General features: G+C 37.5%; 1 protein-coding gene across 7 annotated transcripts in view; it reads right to left on the reverse strand.

Moving 5' to 3' along the window:
* BBX (BBX high mobility group box domain containing) overlaps positions 1 to 24,370 on the reverse strand; it is a 282,397-nt gene that overhangs the window by 232,172 nt on the left and 25,855 nt on the right. Inside the window, exon 3 of one of the 7 annotated variants that reach the window (XM_073804265.1) lies at positions 10,549 to 10,621. The exons of the other annotated variants lie outside the window; for them this stretch is intronic. The gene's annotated coding sequence lies outside the window, so the exon portion shown is untranslated. The remainder of the gene's footprint in view (positions 1 to 10,548; positions 10,622 to 24,370) is intronic. 7 annotated transcript variants of the gene reach the window in all.

The following is a 24,370-nucleotide window of genomic DNA, read 5'->3' on the forward strand; positions in this document are numbered from 1 at the left end:
TCAACTTCAGCACATCCCTCAGATGGCCTGAACCTCAGTTTCCCCACATCTACAAAGATAACAATGGCAACCCTGACTTCACTCTAGGTTGTTCTGAAAATCAAATGAGAATATGGATGGGATCTAAAAATATAAAGTTAGTTTTTCTGAACTATATATTCCTTGGTTCTCATCACATTTTAAATTGTCAAACATACAACAGAAAGATTTGAAGTCAGCACTTCTCTAGTTTCTGACACACATGCTTCATTTATCTACATTTAGAAAACCTGCTTTACCATTTTTATTAACTTTCGAGATAGTACGCTATTCAAGAACTACATGCCTAGTAAAATTATTTAAATTACACATAATTACCCAGGGAAATTAGTACAATGACCAGTACTGCGTCTGCAGTTATTCAAGATATGCTTGTTACTTATGAAATTTTCAGCTATGGAAATTGTATTCATCTAGAGCCAAAACCGAAAAGCTAAGAGAAATGGACAGATGATACAGCATTTCAATAAAAATTAGTATTATAACTAACATAATCCCATATGGTATTTGTTCAGACTACAGACATCTATCCCCATCAGGTGGTCAGTATAGGCAACACTGGTGGCAATTCTGCCAAAAACTGAAATATTTGTGAGCTGATAGGTTTGGGGTTTTTCTTTTCCTAAATGAAAACCTAGGCCACTCACTGCAAAATATAGTCCAAAAACATCTTATTCACCAGGACAGTGATAAAATCAAGCAAGCCTTGGATAATCAAACTGTCCCTGAATACTGGCAACAAAATGAGACAATACCAAATAAACCTGAACTGTTATCATTAAATGTTTTTAAAATTTACTATGGTGCATAATTTGATACACAACTAAATAGTGTATGTGTTCATCAAGTGGTGAGGTGGGGAAAGGAAAAGGGGAATACAACTGAGGGTGTTACTATTTTTAATTCAAGTTGTTTACTTACACAACTAACGAGGAAAGAAAATTCTTTACAAGAAACTTTATCAAGTTCACTGAGACAAAAATGTTTTTAGGCCTAGATTATCCAGGTAATGATCCTGGTTCTTCCACTAGAGTTTATAAGGATACAATGGTGAATGTCTAACTGCCAGCCTTTTCATGGCTTTATGTAATTCTTTGGTTCCAATACACCTTTCATTTATCCTTCTCTGTTTTTAAGTGTGAGACCATTCTAATAACCAGTGGTCAGATACCTGGGGTGTTAACCCTATGTGGATATCTGGACCGCAGCGACTATTATAGCACCTCTCTAACCCACGAAGTCCACTCGAGCTGGTTTACACTGCCCTCTACAGCCTTGAGTCATTCCTTCTGAAAAATAAATCTGTCTTTTTGTAATGTGGAAGGACAACACAGAACAAGGGGTCAAGAGATATTCTTAAGCATTCAGTTTTCATCTCTAAATCACATTAATAACGGTGACTTGAAAGCTGAATTTTAAAATATTTGTCACATATGTTTTTACCCATTTTTATTCATCACGCTCCCAATGAGGAATTTTCCTTATTTCATTTCAACAAACAATTACTGAGGGCTTATTATTATGCATGACACTGTGCTAAGTGTTAGAAGTACCAAAATATCTGTGATGTGATCCTTTATTCTTCATAATTTCCAAAGAGCAGCCTAAGATTTAATAGATAATAATTAAAGATATGTATGTATTTGAAATGACATTTCTTGAAAGATCAATCTAAAGCTGCTATATTGCAAAGAAGAGTAAAACAACCTATACCCAATTATAACTTACTATAATGTTATCTTGGAGTAAAAGAATGGTGGGTTTGAATCTAGAGTCCTCTATTAGCTGTGTGATCATGGATAGTTACTTCACTTTCTGGATCTCAATTTTCTCATTTACAAAATGGGGATGTTTGTAATTCTTACCTCCAGTTTTTGGAAAGAATAAGTGATATATCCTTGAACCCATATTGCCTTATCGTAATGACTGTTCAATAAATGATAGCTCCTAAATTATTTTTATTACCCACATGTATTTTCCAAACCAAAAATGGAGACACATAAGCTGAAAAAATGTTAGTGTATTTATGAAGACAATAAGAGAGGAGATTTTAAATTAGTACTGTCCCAAAAAACCAAAACTGTGCATTTCCTCTTAAATCTACTGAAAATAGTCAATAAAACTGTACCTATGGGCTTCCCTGGTGGCGCAGTGGTTGAGAGTCCGCCTGCCGATGCAGGGGACACGGGTTCGTGTCCTGGTCCAGGAAGATCCCACATGCTGTGGAGCGGCTGGGCCCGTGAGCCATGGCCGCTCAGCCTGCAGGTCCGGAGCCTGTGCTCCGCAACAGGAGAGGCCACAATAGTGAGAGGCCCGCGTACCGCAAAAAAAACCCCAAAACTGTACCTATGTTTAATCTATAGTTTCATTTTGAAAGCCTACATAACATTTTCACAAATATATTTATTATTTGTATCTCAAGAAATTCTCAGCTTATACAAGGATACCAGATGATCTGACTAAGAAATCTTCAAGGAGAATACTTCTTAATCTCCATAAGACATATTTGATTCTTTTTGCTGTTATTTAGATTTAATCTACATATATTATTAAAGGAACAAAATTGTGAAACATTGAAAAACAGTTGCAATAATGTAGGTTGATTATTGTAAATATGATCTTATTCCTATAAGGGTGTAAGACTGAACAGAATCATTTCATTGTTTCTACTTGGTTAATCTTTTAATAACTAAATTGGGATAACATTAAAAATTAGTATATGAGTTGCATATTTGCTCAAAATTTTTAAATAAGCCAAAAATACATGAATTGGTATACTGGTAGTAAATTAAAGGCACTGACTTCTTTTGAATTCACAATTAACAAATAGTGTGACATTTAATAACATCAATTAATGAATTTTTGTTGTTTTATATTCTGTAAAATGGGCCTCTTACTATAACAGAAGTAAATCAATATAGTATTTCCCAAAAAAGACTAGCTTTCAGTTATACTTCAATAAATATAATCGTTATTTCAATGGTTGATAATTTGAATGTTACTTTAAAAAAATCAGCCTGTTCACATATTTGTATAATAAACACTGAAATGATTATTCCATATTGATAGTAATTTTAACCTTTTTTTAAGAAGAATTTGTAAACATACTAACAATCAGAAGACTACAAAGAAAGGAGGTAACATGTTGAGAGTTTACTGTAATTATAAAGCATTTAAAGACTAACATACAATTACTTTTAACACATGAAGATCTCCAGTCCACTTCAAGCATTTTTGGCTTCTCTGAAGAGTAACCATCTCAGTAAACTAGCCCTTTGATGGGTACCAACTGCCTCAAGATAATGTATTAAATGAGTTTTTAATTATTTGCTCTTATTTAAAAAAAAATAAATGACTGTCACAAATCCGTTCACTAGGAATTGCTGAGAAGTAACAAAAGGACCAGCTGAATACTGCAGTTCCAGAAGGTTCAGGCAACACAGAATTTCAGAAGTAGTCACCAGCACACAGTGGTTCTGTTCAGAAATAACTGTACCATCCAAGTGTACTTTCTGGGTAATATTTTCAGTCTCTTAGTCTAGCATGATATAATGTCCCGTAACCTTTATTTACCCTTTCACATTATGTTGCTAAATGACTTCTTCACAAAATAAGTACATTATCCTTTCAGAAAGAGCAAATGCCCTGCACAATAAATGGCAAACAGGAGAGAAGCTGCACCAGTGGTGTGTAGCTCAACTAACATATCCCAAGAAGTGGATTAAATGATGCACGCACACACACAGGGACCAAACACTGAGCAGGGGGGAAAAGAAGAACAAAGAAATTACTCTAAATAAGAAACACAGTCAAAGGTAGGCCAAACATACCTCTCTTAAAAATACTGTTTACTTAGTAAGTTTGAGAAGCCAGTAGAACCAGTGATCAAAGATTTGCTTAAGGCAATGAATTTCAACAACTAGAACAACATGATCAGCTGCTTTCAGGGGAATAAGATACAAGAAACTATCATATTTAGGATATTTTCTTAGGTTGTTGAAAAGGAATTGCTAACTTAAATGAGGTAACAGTTGTGAGTAAAATAACCTAGTACAGTTTCTGACATGTAGTATCTAGTAAGTTAGCTAATAGTATTACAATTACAGAATTTCATCCCCACACCAAGATAGCACAGTGATATTTTATCACAATTTTGCCAGAAAATTGAAGCTTAAATAGAGGCATCAAGTAACCAGCCGTAACACAGTTAACTGGTGGTCAAACAAGATGTGAACACAGGTCTGTATGATTGTTGAAAGCTATATGGTTGTATCAGACATATACTTCACAGGTGTTTCAAAATCATCTGTATATATATAAAAAGAAACTTGAATCCTGGAAATGAAAATCTGGACCTCTTGGAAAAGACTGAATATGAATAGTAGGATACCACTAAAAGAATACCACTGAAGAAGGAGTTAGTGGGCCAAAGATTTCTTCAGAATGCAAAAGAAAAGGATAAAGAAATAAAAGGTAAAAAAAAGAAAAGTTTTCAGACACAGAGACCCAGAGGACAGATCTAGTTTTCATTATCTATTAGCAATTCCAAGAGGTGAGAATAGACAGTGAGGGAGAGGCAATATCTGAAAATAGAGTATTTGAGAATTTGACATAATTGAAGAACATAATTCCAAAGGAATAAAGCTTCACATTGAAAGAAGTCACCCACTGAGTACCAACTGGGATAAATTAAAAACAAAAACACACACAACAAAGAGAAATTCTGAGTAACAAGGATAAAGCAAAAATCTTTTAAATTATCATAAAAAAGAAAAAAGACTTATCCACAAAAGAGATACCAAACTTCCACTTTTAATAATAATTCAGGGGGAAACTTGTCTTTATCAACCTAAAAGGCTGAAAACAGAGAACGGGGGAAAATAAGAGCATGCTGAAGTTCTTCTCTTATTCAGAGAAAAGCTAGATACCTACAATTCCAGACATTATAAGAAAAACATGTTTAAATACACATGTTAAAAATATATTGTGGGGCTTCCCTGGTTGCTCAGTGGTTAAGAATGCAAGGGACACGGGTTCGAGCCCTGGTCCGGGAAGATCCCACATGCTGCAGAGCAACTAAGCCCATGCACCACAACTACTGAGCCTGCACTCTACAGCCCCCAAGCCACAACTGCTGAGCCTGTGCTCTACAGCCCGCGAGCCACAACTACTGAGCCTGCGAGCCACAACTACTGAGGCTGCATGCGCCTAGAGCCTGTGCTCCACAAGAAGAAAAGCCAAAGCAATGAGAAGCCCACACACCGCAACAAAGAGTAGCCCCATCTCGCCACAACTAGAGAAAGCCCGTGTGCAGCAACGAAGACCCAACGCAGCCAAAAATAAATAAATAAATTTATTTAAAAAAAAAAAAAAAATATATATATATATATAGTGAAGGTGGGGGAATTGGAGGAAGGGGGTCAAAAGATACAAACTTCCAGTTATAATATAAATAAGTACTGGGGATGTAATGTACAGCATGATAACCAGTTAACACTGTTGTATGGTATATTTGAAAGATGCTAAGACAGTAAATCCTAAAAGTTAAAGAACGTTTTTTTTCTTTTTTGTGGGGGGGGATCTATATGAGATGATGGATATTAAGTCAACTAAACTTACTGTAGTAAACATTTCATAATATATGTAAGTCAAATCATTAATTCTCTATACCTTAAATTTGCACAGAGATGTATGTCAACTACATCTAAATAAAACTGAAAGAAAACAAATAAACAAACAAGCAAACAAACAAAAGTGATAACGAAGTAGGAAAGAAAGGTATGCTATTCAAACCAGTAGAGCAAATAAAGAATAAAACAAAGAAATGTGATCATTCCAATGATAGTATGGAAAATGGAAACAAAGAGAGGGTAATATAAAAAAATTAGCAGGTGTAAGTCACAGTAAATATTAACACACTGTCAGAGACATGCTCAGACTAAATTAAAAAATAAAAATCTATGTCCACGTCCATAAAAGACATCTTAAAACAAAATGACACATGAAGTTTTAAAATTCAGGGATATGAAACTATACAGCAGGCAAATGGAAAGAGAAAGTACATATAGCAACAGTGACACCAGACAAAAAAGAAATCAAGGAGAAAAATCATTAAAAGGGAAAAAGAAATATTTACATTGCCAAAAAGAATAATCTTCCAAGAGTGAATAAGAGTCACTGATTCTTATACATTTAACAACACAGTTTTTGAAATACAAAAAGAAAACATTTCAAATAGCAGAAATTAACAAATCACAATCAAATCACACTGACAGACTTTAAAATACCCCTCTCAGAAAATAACAGATAAAGTAAAAGAAAAATAATGTTATGAAGGATAGGAATAACATATTCAAATTATCCTAATGGATATAATATTAACCTAACAGACATTTCATATGTAACACTCTGGACTCCACATGAAAAGAAATCACATTCTTTTTGAAGACATGAAACACTCAGAGACTGATCATATAGTGGACAGCAAAGGCTAAATTAACAATTCCTGGGGCTTTCCTGGTGGTGCAGTGGTTAAGAATCTACCTGCCAATGCAGGGGACACAGGTTCAAGCCCTGGTCTGGGAAGATCCCACATGCCGCAATGCAACTAAGCCCATGTGCCACAACTACTGAGCCTGCACTCCAGAGCCCGGGAGCCACATCTACTGAGCCCGTGCGCCTAGAGGCCGTGCCCTGCAACAAGAGGCACCTGTGCACGGCGATGAAGAGTAGCCCCTGCTCACCGCAACTAGAGAAAAGCCCATGTGCAGCAACAAAGACCCAATGCAGCCAAAACTAAAATAAATAAATAATTTTTTTAAAAAAAAACATTCACTTAAAAAAAAATTCCTAAATATTGTTATCCTGCAGGCCACATTCATTAACCTAAATACAATAAGGTATGAAATCAATTAACAAACAAAATAGATAAATTAGGAGTTTGAGATTAACATATCACACTACTATATATAAAATAAACAACAAGGACCTAATGTATACCACAGGGAACTATATTCAATATCTTGTAATAACCTATAATGGAAAAGAATCAGAAAAACAATATGTGTGTATATGCGTGTGTGTATAACTGAATCACTTTGCTACACACCTGAAACTAATACACTGTAAATTAACTATAGTTCAATTTAAAAAAGGTTAAAAAAAAGAATATGCAAAAGAAAAGAAATCAATAATAAAATGACAGCCAAAAAAATTTAACTGGGAACTTTATTTCTAAAAGTAGCGTATTGGGGCTTCCCTGGTGGTGCAGTGGTTGAGAGTCCGCCTGGCGATGCAGGGGACACGGGTTCGTGCCTCGGTCCGGGAAGATCCCACATGCCGCGGAGCGGCTGGGCCCGTGAGCCATGGCCGCTGAGCCTGCGGGTCCGGAGCCTGTGCTCCGCAACGGGAGAGGCCACAACAGTGAGAGGCCCGCGTACCGCAAAAAAAAAAAAAAAAAAAAAAAAGTAGTGTATTGGTTAAAGAGCAAATCAAAGTGCAATTTTTTTGTATTTCAAACTGACAATGACCACACTACGTAAGAAAAACTGTGAGATGTCACCAACATGGTACTCATTGAAAATAGTGAGACAAATGACATTTTAGAGAACAATTAAAGTTTGAAAATAAATGAATTATTTCAAAACAAGCACTAGAAAACAAGAACAAAAAAGACAGAATTAATAATAAAAGTTAATAAATGAGAAATACTAGAGACAGAGAAAAATTAAGCATTATAAGAAAACACTAAGAACAACTTCATACCAAAAACTTTAAAGTCTATATGAAATGGATGGCTTCCTAACAAACTATAACTTATCAAAACTTACCAAAGAACAAGCAGAAAAACCAACACCACACTAACCGAGGTAAAAAAATTAAAGCAACTGGCCAAAGGTCTACATCCTCAAAAAAGGCACTAGCCTGAGGGAGTTTTATAGGAGCTCTAATACACAAGCATTCAAAATAAACAACTTTCACCTGAAACAAACCCTTCCATAAGTGAGGCTCACTTAACCCCATTCAAGAACCAGGTAAGAATAGCAAAGAAAAGAAAAATTATTGTTCCATCACACTTCAAAGTAGATGTAAAATTCTTAAGTAAAATTTAAAAATGGAATAAAACAGGGTATGCGAAGAATAACATCAAATAGAGTTTAGCCCAGAAATGTAAGGATGATTGCCATCAGAAAATGTATCAATGCAATTCACTATATTAAGAGGTAAAAGAAAAAAATGACATGATCAGGTCAACAAACTATTTTACTACACATTCATGATAAAATGTCTTAGCTAAGAATAGGAGAGAATTTCCTTAATCTGATAAAAAAAGATCTAAGAGAAGGACATAAAGACACTATGCATAGTAGTCAAATATTAGATGCATTAAAATACGTAAATATAGAGACTTCCCTGGTGGTCCAGTGGTTAAGATTTCACACTTCTAATAGAGTAGGGGGCACGAGTTTGAGCTCTGGTCTGGGAACTAAGATTCCACATGCCATGTGGCGTGGCCAATAAATAAATAAATAAATAAAATATCTAAATATATATACAAGAAAGGATGTACACTATTCACCAGGAGTAATCAGCATTGTACCAGAGGTACTAGTCAATGCATTAACCAAAAGCAAAAATAAAAAGAAAGAAAAACGGAAAAAGGAAAACACCGGACAAGGCAACACAACTATCATTCATTAGTGACTTAATGATTTGACTTTATGTAAGAAAATCTCCAAGAGAATAAACTGACAAACTAATAAAACCAGTAAGAGAGGTATTTTAAAACTATATAATTCAATCTATCATTTCCACAGAAACAGAAAAATACATCAATAGAACACAGTATTTAAGTTCCAAAATATTTGTACATGATTAAAGCATTTCAAATTAGTTAGAAAAAGCACACACTATTCTACAGATGGAGCTAGCACAACCAGTTGTGTGTGTGTGTGTGTGTGTGTGTGTTTGGGGGTGGGGGGTGACGGGAGAAGAGGGGTAAAAAGATTGATCTCCACCTCACAATATTAACAATAAATTTCAGACAGACTTTTTAAAAGGCTTAAACATGAGAATCAAACACATACATGTATAAAAGAATATATAAGGGAGTATATCAATGACACTGGGGTAGGAAAGACCTTCTTAAAGTACAAAAAGAAAAGCAAGAAGGAAAAGATTGACAAAGTTGACTACATAAAAACTGTCAGTGTCCCCTGGGAAATGGCATTATAAATAAAGTTAAAAGAAAACACACCTAACTAGCTTGGGGAATTGGTGGGGTTGACAGCAAACATTAAGACTAGGAATGAAAGTCAAAAGGAAATTTCTTCTTATCTTTTATTCATTCAGCATTCATTCACAAACATTTATTGAGTGTTTAATATGTGCCAGACCCTGTTATAAGCACTAGGTATATGGAGCAAGCAAAACAAAGGGCCCTGTTCTCATGAAGCTTCCTTTCGAGAGAGAGAAGCAAGGCTCTAAACATGTAAGCCAGCAAGCAACTAAAACACTTTTTATTTTAAATTAAAATAACTTCAGAAATTAGTAAATAGTAGGAAAAATAAAACAGGATTATAGTTATTCTCAAATGTTTTGGCAAAGAAAAAAATGTATTCATGCATTACCTCTGAAATGGAAACATTAACCTTTGAAACTTTATAAAATTTAATTTTCTCTATAATAGTTTATATTTAAGGAATTTATGCACATAAAGATATTTAACCTTCTGAAATACCTGGATAGAAATTCTTAAAAGGCCAAATCCAGCAATGACTGACCAGAAAATGGGGGTTTAATGAAAGAATTACAGGCTTTGTGGAGAGATACTTATATATCCATTGTGGCACCAAGTAGAGGATAGCACCTTGTGTCTGGTCCTGAGAGATGGAGCTGAAAGCCACACTGAGCTTCACAGATGTGGTGAGCAAGTTCCATGCGTCTTGAGAAGGACGCAGGGAAGGGCCCTTTAGGTCACAAACACTAAGGCTCTAACTGGGCAAAGGAAACGGACCAAAGATGTCCAGACACTCCATCACGCCATCAACAACCTGCCACTCTCTCTCTCTCTCTCTCTCTCTCTCTCTCTCTCTCTCTCTCTCTCTCTCTCACACACACACACACACACACACACACACACACACACACACACACACACACACACTCTTGCTATACACCAAGGAGGAGAAGCTGTAGAGCCCAAAGCTGTGGGGCTGACAAAACTTCTAAACCAAAAACCTTACATGGACAGTAAAATAACAGGCTTTCAGGTCAAAAACAGATGTCAGTCTGTCTACTTCCTAAATATCTGCACAATAGCACATATAAAAATCCACCATGCCCCCCCCCCATTTTGGAGGGAAAAAAAAGACCTCAGGCTGCTATAATCTTATGGTTCATTTGTTAAGGAAAAAAGCTCAAATACTGGTACTTTATAAGTTACATTCCATTTCATTAAAATATTTTATAGAAGGCTGAAGCATGTTAACTCATTTCTTTGCAGGTTACCTATAGTCATTTCAGCAGAAATAGAAATGTGCATAGTACTCTTCTCGCTTTGAAGCTTTTCTCTATTTTCATTCTAAAATTTAAAATGTAAAAACACAGATTTACAAGTCTAATTAAACAAGAAGCAGTTTCCAAAATATAAAAAGCTCCTTCACTTTTTAATTTATCATTAATATTTCTTAAAAATATACTCACAAATATATTTAACATATTATATAATTTATTTAAAATTCTATTACATTCAGTCAATCTGTCAATAGTAAATGAATTCCGGGAGTTCCCTGGTGGTCCAGTGGTTAGGACTCGGCACTTTTCACTGCCGAGGATATTAAATTTCCCAGGTTCAATCCCTGGTCAGGGAACTAAGATTCCACAAGCTGAGTGGTGCATCCAAATAAATAAATTAATTAAAATAAATGAATTACATAAAATGTGATATTCAAACATTATTTTTAATTACTTACTTACCCAAGACAACTACCAACATACTAAAAAATTGCCCATTAAATAAACCCTGCGTTTGTCTAAAGCAATGACAGACTCTAAAGAACTATTATTCTTTTTAGACACTCAGGTCCACATCTGCCTTCTATAAAACACATGTTCAAAGCATGAACGTTTGAGTAAAGCGAAACTTTCCTTAGAACAAGTGTGTTTATTTGAACACACAATTTCAGAACCAAATCAACAAGTGTTTTACGGGTTCACACTCATAAGGGATCACATGTGTGTTTATTTGAATGTAATCTCATTGAAATAAACACAGCTGCGTTTATTTCAACGTGTGAGAATCGAGATCTACACATGTTTGTGCAAGGACGAATCAAGAAACCGTGGCTTAGTGCATAGAAATGTGACTAGGAAATAGCACACAGCACAATCACTTTCTTCAAACATGTCACTGAAAATTAAAGCTACAGCAAAAAGATATTTCAGAAAAGCTACAATTCAATGCATCCCATAATGAACTCAAGATATCAATTTACACTGTGAAGTATTAAAGTGTCTCTTTTATGTTTCATTTGAAAAAAATAAAGAAAAATGCAAAGATGATAAATAATAAATACGCAAGAACCTACCCACTGAAATTTACCATTCTGTAGTATAACTTCAGCCCTTTTTAAAAAAATAAACAAAAAGATGTAAATAAAATTGACATCCTCCATTTTTCTCTTCCTGGTCCCATTCAGCTTCATCCCTTCCTCCTCAGAAGTGAATACTGTCATGAATTTGAGCTAAACAATGTATATATCATTGTTTTGCTTTTTTCTAAAACATATACAGAAGATATAAAGTAAAAATTCTCCTATGTTTTGTTTTCTATCAACTTTGTTTTTGAGATTGATCCAACAATGCTATTTCCAGTTTTCTCTATTACAAAACAATTCTGCTATAAATATCCTTGTACACATCCTTGTGCAGATGTTTGAGACTTTCTCTAGGGTATAACTAGATGCAGAATTGCTATATTTCTCAAGTTCTGCTAGATACTGACCAACTGTTCCCCTAAGTGGTTGTATCAAAGTGTACACTGATTTGGAATGGATTCTATAATCAGGACAATCTTTCCCAAGCATAGTGTTCAAGAAATTGGTTTCTTAAATGGCAAAATTCCATTTATTCCATACCTTACAACACCTAAGATACAAATGTGCAGACTTTCACATTTTTGCTTGATCTGCTTAGGTTAGCACAGTAGTTCTCCACCAGAGGTGACGGTGCCCCTAGGAGACATTTTGATGGTCCTGACTAGGGGAATGGTACTACTAGCATCTAGTGGCTGGAGATCAGGGATGTCTCACTCTCCCCAGCTTTACCTTTTGAAAAATACAATGTCCAACTGGCTTGTTCTGATATAAACTCAAATTCACTCCTTGGCCAAGTATAAATTCCAGAAACTTTTGGCCTATGAAATCTTTCTTTAGTTAATAATAAGCAGTGACCTTAAGTGGAAGTGCTTTCTGACATCACAAACAGTTGAACTCAGAATAAGGAGAACAAGCTACAGCACATAAAGCCATTCTATAGCCCCATTAATCAGACTTTTTACAACACTTCTTTCTGAAGTAACTGACTACACATATCTAAACTGAAACAACTGGAAATACAACTAAATCTGAGTCTCATGGTTTATGAGAATGAAATCTTACTCTCACTTCCTAGTCGACTTTACTTAGTATCTTGGCTGACATTCTTGCCTTTTCTTTTATTTACATATCTATGCCATGGCAAGAGCAAGAAAGAAAGATTTTTAAGCTAAACTATTTAATTACCTCTTTTGGAAAAAAAGAAACAGGTGATAAAAGGTCAAAATACTACCTAGGAAGAGCTGAAAAGACATATGTTTGCTTTTGCCTCTCTGAGAGGGGTTTTTTTTTTCCTCTTTTTTCCCTACCCTACCCTAAGTTAGAAAGTAATAAAGGGTTTAACTTTCTCTCAATTTAATATGCAAAATGTAACTTCATTATTCATTTGGAGGCCATGTGAGTCAATGGAGTAAAAAAAAATGAACAAGAACTTGAGACAAAGAATTTTAATCCTAACTGACACTGACCCTCTCTTATTATTGTCATCCTTGGCAATTTTATTATCAGACCTTGTGGCTCTCAATAATGGCCTCTACAATGAAGTCTTCTCAATCTACACAACCATCCCTGAGTTTTAGTTCAGCATTTCCAACTACTTGCTTGACATCTCCACAATCGTTGCCCCTTACCACATTCCATGCTCCTGAACCTGAACTGCAATTTCTCTGCTCACTCTCAAACACCCTCCATCACAGAAGCTCCATCCATTTTTGAAAAACCCCAGCATCCTCTTGGCCAGCTTCTTCTCCTTTATTCCCCTAACTCCTGTACTGCTTCCTCTATAGCAACTTTTCTATCCATTTCTTCTTTTCCACACCCACAGCCAAGAGCAGGTCCTGGTTTACCATGTACATTCACCGCCTCCAGACTTGTCTTGCTTCTGCTTATTCCCAGTTTCTCCTCCTGAAATTCACCCTACACATATGTGGTCATATTAATCTTTCTTCTTCTTTTTTTTGTTTGTTCTTTTTTTAAAGTATTTTAAATATTTGCAGTTTTTATTTATTTATTTGGCTGCGCCAGGTCTTCGTTGCTGCATGCAGGATCTTTAGTTGCGGCATGTGGGATCTTTTAGTTGGAGCAAACACTTAGTTGCGGCACGTGGAATCTAATTCCCTGACCAGGGCTCGAACCCCGGCCCCCTGCATTGCGAGTGTGGAGCCTTAGTCACTAGACCACCCGGGAAGTCCCTTGTATGTTCTTTTTTTATTGAGGCATGATTGACACACAATCAACTGAATATATTTTAAGTGTACAATTTGATAAGTTTGATAATCCTATGAAACAGTCACATTCAAGACAATGAAGAGATCCGTCATCCCCCCAATTTTTTCTTGTGCCTCTGAAATCCCTCCCTCTACTCCTCTCTCCACTGTAAAGCAACCACTTATCTGCTTCTTATGACTACAGATTAGTTTGTATTTTTTAGAATTTCATGTAAATGGAATCATACAGTATGTACTCTTTTTTGTCTGGGCTTTTCAATCAGCATAATTATTTTGAGATTCACCAATGTTGATGGGTAGATCAATAGTTCTTTCCTTTTTCTTGCTGAATAATAGTTCATTGTATGCATAGACCATCATTTATCCATTCATTTGCTGATGGATATTTTGGATATTACAAATAAATCTACAATGAACATTCATGTATGCATCTCTGTATGGACATACGCTTTCTCTGACTTGGATAAATACTGTAAGAGGAAAATGACTAGATCAGTGGTAAGTGTAGGTTTAACTTTTTAAGAAACTGCCAAACTATCTTCAAAGTGGTTCTACCATTTTACTTTCTCACCTGTAGTCTATGAGAGTTCTAGTTTCTCTACACTGGATATGATCAGTCTTTTTAATTTTAGCCACTTTAATAGGTGTATAATGGTATCTCGTTGTGGTTCTAATGTGCATTTCCCTAATGACTAACAATGTTGAATATTTTCCATGTGCTTTGTAGCCATCACCTATCTTCTTTGATGAAATGTCTATTCAGTCTTTCACCCATTTTTATTAGGTTGTTGATCTTTCTATAATATCGTTCTGACTATGTTCTTCCCGGATTAAAAATCTTCGATGCCAATTGCCTGGCATCGAAGGATATCTAAGACCTGGCCTCAAACCAATATGAAACGACTTTTCTCCCAGAACTCTTTAATAAGCCAAATTGCAGCCCAGCAGAATAACTGGTTTCTAGACACCAACCCACATTTGCATGCCACTATGCCTTTTCTCAGGCTATTCCTTCTACCTAGAAAGCCTCTCACAGAAATTTGTACATACATGTCCAGATCTCTCCTATGTCAAAGCAAAATCAAATAACACCCCTTTCATGAGGGCTTCTGTTTTCCTCAGTCAAAAGCAACTCCCTCCTCTAAACTGTCTCTTGTTCATTTATGTCCATGTTGTTATTTCTATCTGGCCCTTTACAGAGAAAGGTTTTTTTTTTTTTTTTTTGGCGGTACACGGGCCTCTCACTGCTGTGGCCTCTCCCGTTGCGGAGCACAGGCTGCGGACTCACAGGCTCAGCGGCCATGGCTCACGGGCCCAGCCGCTCGGTGGCATGTGGGATCTTCCCGGACCGGGGCACGAACCCGTGTCCCCTGCATCGGCAGGCGTACTCTCAACCACTGCGCCACCAGAGAAGCCCCCATGTTGTTATTTCTATATTGTTCTGACCACACGAGACACTACAGCTAATGGTTAGGAAGATGGACTCTAGATCCAGACTGCCTGAGTTCAAATCCCATTACTAGCTGTGGGACTCTGAGCTAGTTACTTAACTCCCCTGTACCTTAGTGTAATGGACACCGGGATGCCCCACCTAGACCCCCCCTTCGGGCCAGCAAACCCACTGCCCAGCTGCTGGAAGTGTGGAATGCTAAGGGCTCAGAGCTGCACAAGACCTACCTTTTCCAGAGATTCTGGGAGATTATACCCCTCCCCTCACTGTCTGTCCCCCAAGGCAGTCCCCCACAGCGAATGTCTGACTGGCCCTCTATGTTGCCATTCCCGCTCCAAAACTCCTCAAAGGATCCCACTGAGGCTACATTTTTAGCAAAACCCAAATCTTTACCAGTTTTTTTCCTCTATCTAAGTGGCTCTCAAATTTTAGTGTCACTCAGAACCACCTGAAAGACTAGTTGAACCGCAGGATGCTGCCTGACTCCCCTGAGTTCCTGAGTCAGGGCTCCTGAGTGAGACCTGAGAATATGCATTTTCAGGTATCAATGAGACCACTGCCCTCCCCATCCTGCTTCGCTCCCCTGCTCAGGTTCCTGCTGAGCCCTCCCTCAATAAATCACCTTCGCAAGACTTTGCATCTCAGGCCCTGCTTCTAAGAAACTTGACCTAAGACACACAACTTAATGTATAAAACATGTACATTATTAATTAGACTAAATGATAATTGTGGAGATAAAATCAGGAAATATATGTGCTATGCTCAGAACAGTACATAGCACATAAAAAACTTTTAATAAGAATTAGTTACCATGATCAGCTCCCCTAATATTACTAAACATTACTTGAGCATAGGGTCTATCCCTTATCCAACTTTATATCTCTTATATTACCTACGACCAATACCTACAATTGAAATCAATCTAGTGGGCTTAATGTTCATTGCAATAGCTAAAATAATTACACCTTAGTCTCTACTGAAAGAGAGATATAATATCTGCTCTCTGAAAGAATTCTGGAGGAAAACAAAGTACAAGCACTCAGTTATAGTTGCAGGCAATGTTCAAGAAAGAATTCAAGAAATGAGAATAAAAAGCTGGGAGTGGATCATCAGTGGGATTCCTACAAGGTGACTACTGCAAAGGAAAGAGTGTCAAATGTTATCTGGAAAGAATGTTAAAGGAACTAAATGGCAGATCACATATACACGTGAATAAGGCCCTGTTATAAAATAGATTACCAGAAAAAACAATGAAAGTGAACAAATCTTTAATTTCCTGATCATAGATCTATTGCTTGACTTGGTAAACCATTTGCAATTAGAGCAGTCAGAATTTTTTGGTGTTTAGGTAAACAATGGACATCAACCAACTTCTCTAGCTAGACTTTAAAGAAAATCCATTAAGATGCCTAGCCATTTTGCAGAGTTATCTTGATGAGGCCCACACTTCTCAAAACAGAATAATCATGCTATGTCCACTGCCATCATCCCAAGAGAATACAGAGTGGTATAACAAGTAGAAGACACAAAATTAAAAAGGCAGATAGTCTTAGGGAATGAATTTTCTTTTTCTTTTTTTTTGGGGGGGGGGTCATGAATTTTCTTGATGGAAAAGAACTTCAAACACTACTTCTATGTTAAAACATGTAGGTATATTCTTGATACGTGTGTAAATTACACCACTGTATGCTTGTGTCAATACTCACCAAACTCTATACTTAAGATCTATACATTATACTGTATGTTATTTTTACCTCAATTTAAAAAAAAAAAGAGGCATATATTATGGAATAGAATATAATATTCAAATAGATTTTTAAGATCAAGCATTCTGGAAACTTCAACAAAACTGAGCTTTCTGGAAGCACAATTTGGCCTTTGACCCATGACTTCACAAGAAAATGATTTTACCTTCTTCTGCTATTCAGGTACTTCAGTAGAAAATTTGAGAAGCAGAACACCAAGAAACCAATTATTGGTTTTTCATTGGTTATTTTATATAATTCGAGCCTTTTCTGGAAATTTAAATGGGTGACCTGGTAGGATTACCACCTAAGACTGGTCTGTGCCTTAAAACACATTTCCTAAAACAACCTCTTCAAAAGAAATACCAGAAAAATCACCGCAACCACAGTAGCCCCAGTGGGGCAGCCCCACTGCTTCTGTTCATTAAAGGAATAACTACAGAAAGTTACCTGTAAAGCTGTTTAACACAGAGAACTTACATGTAATATTCCCCTACAGAGAAAAGGGCTCTGAAAGTTTGCTCAGCAAAATGATTTGGCTCAAGGCCAGCATCAAAAACAGCATCTAATCCAAAAAAAAAAAAAAATATACACACACACACACACGACACTCTTAAAAATCATGAATCTAACGTGAGCTCTTTTGTATGTAATAATAAGTATATAAACCTGTTCAATAAACATCTGTTAATTCACGGAGTTGAACAGGCAGTGGATTCTATTAACCAATAATTTTCTAAAATGGAAAGCAAAGTCCTACATCTTGGAAGAACTTGGCAGGATAGCAACTAAGAGTGATATAATATCAGAGCACTGAACAACAGAGCTGAGCAGGCCGGGCCACCTGAGCCCATACTCGATTTGACAGTAGAGACAAGGGCTTGCTGTGGAAGGATATGGCTTCCACCCCTGACATCAACCACACAAGATTATGGATAAACTCCAAAACCTCCCAATTGCTATAATGAGGGGTGGGGAGGAGGGGTGAGAGGAGGGTGATATTCGTCCAGAAATTTTTAGGACTCTAAGGCATTACCACTCATTCAAATTCACAAGAATGTGGGTGAATAATCCTTTGCTGGCTTCATCCATGATTCCACAGGTTTAAACTAGAGATTCTTCAGCATTCAAAAAGACAGCCTCCTTCGATGATAGCACTCCATCCCAGCAGTGTTTCAGATGCCCTTCCATTGGGCCTCCTTAACTCACATCTTTCTAACCTAGAGGTGCATAATGTATTTGTGGAAGATGAGCACTGTGTTCTTAAACATGAGTGGGATGGTATTTCTGGTTCTGTTTCTGCTTTTTGACGAATACTTTTTTTTTGTTGGACTTCCATGATCATAGTGGTGATGTGATCTTAGTCAATGTCTTCTTGGAAAAGTTAACAAGCACTCAAGTTTTTTCCAGGGTCTTTTTTTTTTTTTTTTGCGGTACGCAACCCTCTCACTGTTGTGGACGCGCAGGCTCAGAGGCCATGTCTCACGGGCCCAGCCGCTCCGCGGCATGTGGGATCTTCCCGGACCGGGGCACGAACCCGTGTCCCCTGCATCGGCAGGTGGACTCTCAACCACTGCGCCACCAGGGAAGCCCTTTCCGGGGTCTTTAATGAAGAACCCAACTTGTGTGAATTATTTGACACTTGCACATCACTTTTCCTTTCTAAACTGCCCTTTGAAATCTACAAATTCCTTTGTAGGCTGGGTATATCTAAAACCTTAAACCAAGAGGCAAGCACCTGAAAAGTTACCCCAACTGTGCTATTTTGTTTGGTCAAATCACCCTGTTCTCACCCCCTCTTACTCAAAACTGTTAGTCTACATGCAAACAGAGAGGGTAAGATAGGGTGGGAAATTGAGCAACTAAACCTCAAACAGGAGGCTTTGGTAGAGCAGAAACAAATACTCTGGAAAAGAAGTAGAATCAAAGATTTTTTTTTTTTTTTAAAGGATGAATTGCCATGTTAAAGTAAAGCCATTCTCAGTCATTTGCATGGATTTATGTCCTGCCAAAAATATTTCTTAGGTAGTAGAGAGGTTAGACAATACGGAAAAGGCAAAAAATGATGTCATAATAATTGCTGTAGATAAAAAGACCTCAGGAGAGCCCCATCACCAGACTCAGTATTAACTTCTGGATTGTCTTCCCACTGATTCACTTCCATATCATCTTCTTATCACTCAAGGTTTTAGAAAAAAATTACCGCTAGCAAGTTTAAAATATTTACAAACCATAAGATATAACCACACCTCCAGAGTCACTCACAGTAACTGCTTATCTGGAGCATTAAACACAATGCACACACACACAAAACAAACCTAAAATACTACCATCTTCCCAAAATATCACATTCCACCAATGTTAGAAACCTAGAAAATAAGTGTTGTGGAATTAAAGATTTAATGAAACTAGATAGAATAATTAAAGAATTAATTAATAAGATACTTAGAAGTTAAGCTGAGTAACCATGTCTTTTTGCTTAAAATTAATATTGTGCTCAAAAAGTAAGTGAATTCATACCAGTCTACTTACAACACAACCTCTTTGTGTACCAGGTCATTTAAGCTAGGCCCACTTCATACACATAAAATGTGAGAGAAAAAGGTCAATTTATTTTCCACAAAAAGCCAGAAAAGGGTTTAAAAATTAAGAATGAATAACACTCCAAATCTGTAATCACTAGACCCTCACCACTGTCTGTTTTGTTCACTGATGTTCAGCTCTGTTCTTCAGAAAAGGAACAGCCCTCAACATACTCAGCACTCCTGGGTTTAGATTCCAAATCCTATTTCATCCACTTTACTCTCTCCACATACCTTTTGGTATCCAACTAGCATTTGGGCATATGAGAATCATCTGCACAGGGCTTGTGAAAAATACAAATCCTTAGATCCTACTCTGAAGATTCTGATTTGTTCAGGAGGAGACCAGGGAGGCAGTGGTTGGGGCAGTAGTAGTAGCGACATCTCAAGGCCTGATTTATTTACCTCTTCCTCTGCACTTTCACTTTATAGGGTCTGATGTGGTATCTTTCAGTTACTATCTTCGGTTCTGCTGTTTAAGCTCCAAAGTCTCTCCTCCTTCACGTGCCCTCACAGGCACAACCCTCATCTACCCAACCTGTCCTGTAGCCCATGCATTAAAAAGCACAGGCATGATGTTAGCTATAAGTATGTGAGAGCAGGGGGAAAAGTGGTGAATTGGACTTAGACTCTAGAGTCAGAATGACCAGAATTCAAATCCTGAAGCATAGACAGCATATATGGATAAGATATTTAGCCACCTGCAGTCTTAGGTTCCCCAGTAAAATGGGGAATAATAATCTCTCTCTCATAGTATTACTGTAAAGATTAAATAAGATGATTTTAAATACCTATGGCATTGTCTGGAACATTACACTCTAATAAACAGTAGCAATTATTATTATGGAGAAGAATTTATAACAATGGTTAAAATCCATCAGTTGAATGCAGTGAGAATTGTTATCATTCATTTTAATGGGATGTCTAAATACCAAATAAGTCAGATTTTTCACTAACCATCTGTTCAAACTCAGATTGAGCAGATCCTTACCAACCTGAGGTCACACTGCACTCCAAAATAAAACCTTTGAAATGGAGTGTTCTCCTTATGAAGCCAAGTACAGCATTTTAAGGGTGGGTGAAATGAGGTCTTTGCTACCTCAGCAAAACTGACTAAAAATGACTTTGATCTATAAATTCCTAAATACTTGGAGCTGCAGTGTCCTTAGAGATTGCCTATGTCCCTCCCTCCTGTCATGGTTGTTGAGACTAGCTGAAATGTCCCTGTTCTTTGGACCTGAACAAGGGAAACATGAAGAAACCAGATGAGAATTTGTCATCTTACTTCAAAAGAAAGAACCTTAAGTTGGGGGAGGGGAAGTTGGGGTAAGTCCTATTATCTTTCCGTTTTTTGTAGGTGCTTTTACTGATTTGGACATTTTTTAAAAACACAATTTTACTTTTAACAATGATTTAAAGGACAGTCACTTGATATGTAATACTGGAGTAATACCTGTCTGTACTAAGTCGTAATGCCCATCTTCTCTACTACTGTGGAAGCTGGCATTGGGGATACCTATTTTTACTTACTTTATATTCTCGGGGCTTAATACCATGCCTGCCAAGCAAATGTCAGGACCTCAATAAATGTTCCCTGAGTGTATATAATGGTTTCTGTGATCATCCATTCAAGAGTTTACTTCTGATATGGCGAGAGTTGTTTCAACTGCTTTTCTGACATCAGCAGAGGATCAGATCAAGTCCAAGAATAATCCCTTAACACACTAATGTCTCTCACAGCTGAAACAAACCCAGCAATTGTTTATTGGGGGTATCTTCCATGTGCCTTGCACTCTGCTCAGAAAAGGGCAATGTTCTGCAACGTAAACATGGGCCTTTCAGCCTCCTACATAAAAAAAGGTACTAGTCAGGAACTTGGGAAGAATACTAAATAATTTGAATTTTGAAATATTACAATTCGTCAATGTTTCTGGGAGATTCTTCCCCTTGTGGCTGTAATGGGTCATAAAGTCACAAGGAGTTACCATGGGAAGGACCTTCCCGATCATTCCAAGCCAGGCCAAACACTTATTTAATGAAAGAGAAAACTGAGGCCTGTTGAAATAAAGGGTCTGGTACAGGTTACACACTTAGTGCCACAAAAGCCAGGGCTGGAATCCGGGTTTCTCAATTTTCAGGACTTACACCCTAACACACGAATATACTGATGAGGTCTGTAACACTGGAGGGAAAGGATCATACATATTACATTTTTTTAAATTAATTAATTAATTTATTTATTTTTGGCTGCATTGGGTCTTTGTTGCTGCACACGGGCTTTCTCTAGTTGGGGCGAGCTGGAGCTACTATTCGTTGCGGTGGGCATGCTTCTTCTCATTGCGGTGGTTTCTCCTGCTGTGGAGCACAGGCTCTAGGTGTGCGGGCTTCAGTAGTTGTGGCACTAGGGCTCAGTAGTTGTGGTACACGGGCTTAGTTCCTCTGCAGCATGTGGGATCTTCCTGGACCAGGGATTGAACGTGTGTCCCCTGTGTTGGCAGGGGGATTCTTAACCACTGCACCATGAGGGAAGTCCCTACATTTTTATATTGTCTCTCCTTACAATCTTATACACTTATGCTAGATGTGAAGGCAAACGCTGATTTTTCTGAAAGTGCTTTTCTAACAAAAATGTATTGTACTAAATAAAACCTAAATAGCATTATTATTCAAAAACAAATTTCTTTAAATGGAAAACAAAACAAAACATAAAACCTCCTGAAATGCTTTCTCGGAAACCATTTTATAAAACTGATGATCATAAGGAATTTTTACATTAAAAAAAAAGTGTTATCATTGGGCTATGTTACTGATTCAAGATGCAGCATCAAATAAGTAACTGATATGTGGTTATTTCTGTATTTCCGCTCTTCTTTCCTGGTGTGTGTGTGTATTTAGAATAGAATATACAAAGGACTCAAAAGAGCTATAAAACTATATTTATAGTATATAAAAACTGAGCTCTGCTATAAATTACCTAAACGTTGATATAATAACTTTACTTAGCATTTTTTTGCTTTCATAGTGTTTATAAGGGTTCCTGAGAGCATGACTTCAGATAGTGCTAAACTCTTAGAAAAGTTGTTCCAGTGAATTTGATTTGATGCTTTCATTTTCTCAAAAAGAGCTCCTATATCAAAAGGAGGCATTCAAAATCACTCCACGGAGCTACAGTTGAAGTACTTTAGGGTGCTGTCAATTCAGCCTTTAAAATATCAGACCTGCACGCCACGAGAGAGAAGCCCGTGCATAGCAACAAAAGATACTGCATGCCGCAACTAAGACCCAATGCAGCCAAAAATAAATAAAATAATAAATCGGTCTTTAAAAAATATATATATTACCTGGCTCCATTCATGCCTCTTCAATCCCTGCGGCCACCCTAGATGAGTTCTCAGTTACTTCCAGCCTCTGATGCTGTAATAGTTTCCTCACCTGATGCTCCTGCCACCCATCCCCTCCTCCAATGTTGCCGGTGCAGGGTGCATTCTATGGGGCCTGCTTCAATTATCCTCCACTGCCTGGTCTGGCAATTATGAGTTCCTAGGATCTGACCCATTATTACCTTGAAGCATATTTCCCTTTCCTAAAGGTCCTTGGGCTTCCCAATCTCTACCATGCCCTTGCTCTAGGTTTTCCCTTCACCAGGACTGTCCTTTCCCCTTATTTATTCAAACAACAAATATTTATTGACCACCTATTCTCTATCACCTATTAAAAATACAAAACCAAATAAAGTAATCTCCCCACAGTCAGGGGCTATGCCCAAATCCCAATCTCCAAGACCCATTTCCAGTTCCCATGAAGACATCCTTAAAAATGGAGTCAGATGTTACTGCTCCCTCATCTAACCTCCTTTTAGCATATTATTTTTTTTTTGGCCACGCCATGCGGCTTATGGGATCTTAGTTCCCCAACAAGGGATCGAACCTGGGCCCATGGCCGTGAAAGCGTGGAGTCCTAACCACTGAACTGCCAGGGAATTCTCAGCATACTATTGTCTTTACCTCTCCAGTTACTAATTACTTTATCCAAGGGTCAACACACAGGTGTTGAGCATCCACTATACTCAATTCCCCTTGTGTTATCACATTAATATCTTATAAGGAGGTTACTTCTGTACTTCCTCTCCCTTCCTATTGTACTCACTCCTTGTGAGCAAGGATATCACCTTACCCACCCTTATCTTCTTGGTACCATTCACAGAACATAGCAGTTGCTCAATAAATAAATGCTGAAAGAATTAACAGACCTATAAATGAATGTGGTGGGGGGAGTATTAACTCAACACTATTCCTCTTCTCCCTGTCTCGATTCTTCATAGATTATTTTAAAATTTAAATGTACCCTCCTCTCATTCAGTGTTGCAAAAAAAAAAAAAAAAAAGGCAATTAAGAATAGCACACTAGGGCTTCCCTGGTGGCGCAGTGGTTAAGAATCCGCCTGCCAATGCAGGGGACCAGGTTCGAGCCCTGGTCCAGGAAGATCCCACATGCCATGGAGCAACTAAGCCCGTGTGCCACAACTACTGAGCCTGCGCTCTAGAGCCATGAGCCACAACTACTGAGCCCACGTGCTGCAACTACTGAAGCCCACACGCCTAGAGCCCATGCTCCGCAACAAGAGAAGCCACAGCAATGAGAAGTCCACGCACAGCAAGGAAGAGTAGCCCCCGCTCGCCACAACTAGAGAAAAGCCCGCGTGCAGCAACAAAGACCCAATGCAGCCAAAAATA

The sequence above is a fragment of the Tursiops truncatus genome, chromosome 4 (genome assembly GCF_011762595.2).
Source record: "Tursiops truncatus isolate mTurTru1 chromosome 4, mTurTru1.mat.Y, whole genome shotgun sequence".
Lineage (NCBI taxonomy): Eukaryota > Metazoa > Chordata > Mammalia > Artiodactyla > Delphinidae > Tursiops > Tursiops truncatus.